General features: G+C 40.0%; 1 long non-coding RNA gene across 2 annotated transcripts; it reads left to right on the forward strand.

The window, feature by feature from the left end:
* The first annotated feature begins 3,464 nt into the window (after positions 1 to 3,464).
* On the forward strand, positions 3,465 to 3,884 carry LOC144901940 (uncharacterized). Of its 2 annotated transcripts, none has more exons than XR_013630130.1 (3): positions 3,465 to 3,583; positions 3,698 to 3,749; positions 3,831 to 3,884. It is a non-coding gene; the product is annotated as an uncharacterized LOC144901940 (long non-coding RNA). The 2 variants fall into 2 exon arrangements; XR_013630129.1 differs by having other exon boundaries at positions 3,513 to 3,583; positions 3,677 to 3,749; positions 3,831 to 3,880.
* Positions 3,885 to 4,130: the final 246 nt, after the last annotated feature.

Here is a 4,130-nt window from a genome sequence, read left to right on the forward strand (position 1 = left end):
TGGCCAGCCAATCCCAGGGCACATACAGTACATCCGGAAAGTATTCACAGCGCTTCACTTTTTCCACATTTTGTCAAGTTACAGCCTCATTCCCAATTGTATTAATTTAATCTCTTACCTCAAAATTCTACACAAAATACTCCATCATGACAATGTGAAAAAGTTTTTTTTTTTTACTTTTTTGAATTTATTAAAAATAGAAAACAAAAAAATCACATTTACATAAGTATTCACAGCCTTTGCCATGAAGCTCAAAATTGAGCTCAGGTGCATCTTTTTTACACTGATCACCCTTGAGATCTTTCTACAGCTCAATTGGAGTCTACCTGCAGTAAATTCAGTTGATTGGACATGATTTGGAAATATAATAACTGTCTATAAGGTCCCACAGTTGACTGTGCATGTCAGAGCACAAACGCCAAGCATGAAGTCAAAAGAACTGTCTGTAGACCTGCGGGACAGGATTGTCTTGAGGCACAAATCTGGGGAAGGATACAGAAACATTTCTGCTGCTTTGAAGGTCCCAATGAGCACAGTGGCCTCCATCCCTACAGTGAAGCATGGTGGTGGCAGCATCATGCTGTGGGGATGCTTTTCAGCAGCAGGAACTGGCAGACTAGTCAGGATAGAAGGAAAAATGAATGCAGCAATATATAGAGATATCCTGGATGAAAATATTACTGCATTCATTTTTCCTTCTATCCTGGCTAGTCGAATAATGGGGGCCACTGTGCTCATTGGGACCTTCAAAGCAGCAGAAATGTTTCTGTATCCTTCCCCAGATTTGTGCCTCAAGACAATCCTGTCTCGCAGGTCTACAGACAGTTCTTTTGACTTCATGCTTGGCGTTTGTGCTCTGACATGCACAGTCAACTGTGGGACCTTATATAGACAGTTATTATATTTCCAAATCATGTCCAATCAACTGAATTTACTGCAGGTGGACTCCAATTGAGTGTATAGTAGACACCAAACGTCCAGAAGGAGGCGACTGGCACACTAGTGTGGGAAGTCCATACCTGCATGAGGAAAGTGGAAGTCAAAAATAATCATTCTAATAATACGATTCCCAATTAAGGGAATAAATCCCAGGTCTTTGGTTTAGTTATGAAATGTTGAATTAATTTCACAGGTGCCTCAACCTGTGGCTGTGTTGTGTTTTTGTGCACCGCCATCTGGAGGTAAATACAGCTTTAGTACAAATGCAGTGAAGCTGTTCTGGTTTGAAATAATGTTTTGTAGAAGATGTGTTAAGATCATTTCATTCAAAGAAGGCCATCTTAAAAAAATACTACACAATCATATTAGAAAAGTGGTGTAGGTGGTAGCTTAAATCATGTAAATATTACTTATAATTTGCTCCAAATAAAGTCAGGGAAAACTAGTTAAACAATCCTGAAAAGCGAGTACATTTATATGGATTTTGAAGTAGATTCAAAGGTAGTTTGGGGTCAAATTTACTAGCAAAGAGTACCTTTTTCATTCAAAAAAAGTAAATTTGACCAGAGTATTTCCCAAGGAAAAGTTGCTTGGGAATTGTGCGTGCAAATTGTTACCTAACTTTTCTCAAGTAAATGGCACTCCAAATTTTTTTCAGTGTACTGCCCAGTGGACCGCGACCTCCTCCAGCTGTTTTTGGGAGTTCTTTTGTCTCTGGACTGCTCCATGGTATGCCTTCTGCCCCCATCGCCTTGCTTTTCCTTTTTTGGACTGCACTAATGAATACAGATATTCTGGCTGCCACATGAATTACATGTGCAGCATTCTCCATCCATTTAACAGAATACTGAAGGATGTTGACGCTCAAGAATTTGGTCCCAACAGCTTAGACAAGGTAAGATTACAGTACAGCTGTTGAATGACACCAACATGGTTTAGTTATTCATTCATTTTCTATGTCTCTTATCCTCACTAGGGTGGGGGTATGCTGGAGCCTGATTTGGGGCGAGAGGCGGGGTACACCCTGGACCGGTGGCCAGCCAATCCCAGGGCACATACAGTGCATCCGGAAAGTATTCACAGCGCTTCACTTTTTCCACATTTTGTCATGTTACAGCCTCATTCCCAATTGTATTAATTTAATCTCTTAGCTCAAAATTCTACACAAAATACTCCATTATGACAATGTGAAAAAGTTTTTTTTTTACTTTTTTGAATTTATTAAAAATAGAAAACAAAAAAATCACATTTACATAAGTATTCACAGCCTTTGCCATGAAGCTCAAAATTGAGCTCAGGTGCATCTTTTTTCCACTGATCATCCTTGAGATCTTTCTACAGCTCAATTGGAGTCCACCTGCAGTAAGACTGTGCATGTCAGAGCACAAACGCCAAGCATGAAGTCAAAAGAACTGTCTGTAGACCTGCGAGACAGGATTGTCTTGAGGCACAAATCTGGGGAAGGATACAGAAACATTTCTGCTGCTTTGAAGGTCCCAATGAGCACAGTGGCCCCCATTATTCGACTAGCCAGGATAGAAGGGAAAAATGAATGCAGCAATATTTTCATCCAGGATATCTCTATATATTGTTGCATTCATTTTTCCTTCTATCCTGACTAGTCTGCCAGTTCCTGCTGCTGAAAAACATCCCCACAGCATGATGCTGCCACCATCATGCTTCACTGTAGGGATGGAGGCCACTGTGCTCATTGGGACCTTCAAAGCAGCAGAAGTGTTTCTGTATCCTTCCCCAGATTTGTGCCTCAAGACAATCCTGTCTCGCTGGTCTACAGACAGTTCTTTTGACTTCATGCTTGGCGTTTGTGCTCTGACATGCACAGTCAACTGTGGGACCTTATATAGACAGTTATTATATTTCCAAATCATGTCCAATCAACTGAATTTACTGCAGGTGGACTCCAACTGAGTGTATAGTAGACACCAAACGTCCAGAAGGAGGCGACTGGCACACTAGTGTGGGAAGTCCATACCTGCATGAGGAAAGTGGAAGTCAAAAATAATCATTCTAATAATACGATTCCCAATTAAGGGAATAAATCCCAGGTCTTTGGTTTAGTTATGAAATGTTGAATTAATTTCACAGGTGCCTCAACCTGTGGCTGTGTTGCGTTTTTGTGCACCGCCATCTGGAAGTAAATACAGCTTTAGTACAAATGCAGTGAAGCTGTTCTGGTTTGAAATAATGTTTTGTAGAAGATGTGTTAAGATCATTTCATTCAAAGAAGGCCATCTTAAAAAAAATACTACACAATCATATTAGAAAAGTGGTGTAGGTGGTAGCTTAAATCATGTAAATATTACTTATAATTTGTTCCAAATAAAGTCAGGGAAAACTAGTTAAACAATCCTGAAAAGAGAGTACATTTATATGGATTTTGAAGTAGATTCAAAGGTAGTTTGGGGTCAAATTTACTAGCAAAGAGTACCTTTTTCATTCAAAAAAAGTAAATTTGACCAGAGTATTTCCCAAGGAAAAGTTGCTTGGGAATTGTGCGTGCAAATTGTTACCTAGCTTTTCTCAAGTAAATGGCACTCCAAATTTTTTTTCAGTGTACTGCCCAGTGGACCGCGACCTCCTCCAGCTGTTTTTGGGAGTTCTTTTGTCTCTGGACTGCTCCATGGTATGCCTTCTGCCCCCATCGCCTTGCTTTTCCTTTTTTGGACTGCACTAATGAATACAGATATTCTGGCTGCCACATGAATTACATGTGCAGCATTCTCCATCCATTTAACAGAATACTGAAGGATGTTGACGCTCAAGAATTTGGTCCCAACAGCTTAGACAAGGTAAGATTACAGTACAGCTGTTGAATGACACCAACATGGTTTAGTTATTCATTCATTTTCTATGTCTCTTATCCTCACTAGGGTGGGGGTATGCTGGAGCCTGATTTGGGGCGAGAGGCGGGGTACACCCTGGACCGATGGCCAGCCAATCCCAGGGCACATACAGTACATCCGGAAAGTATTCACAGCGCTTCACTTTTTCCACATTTTGTCATGTTACAGCCTCATTCCCAATTGTATTAATTTAATCTCTTAGCTCAAAATACTCCATTATGACAATGTGAAAAAGGTTTTTTTTTTTACTTTTTTGAATTTATTAAAAATAGAAAACAAAAAATCACATTTACATAAGTATTCACAGCCTTTGCCATGAAGCTCAAA

Source organism: Doryrhamphus excisus, linkage group LG17 (genome assembly GCF_037039965.1).
Source record: "Doryrhamphus excisus strain RoL-2023G ecotype Guam linkage group LG17, RoL_Dexc_Guam_v1.1, whole genome shotgun sequence".
In the NCBI taxonomy this organism is placed as follows: Eukaryota; Metazoa; Chordata; class Actinopteri; order Syngnathiformes; family Syngnathidae; genus Doryrhamphus; species Doryrhamphus excisus.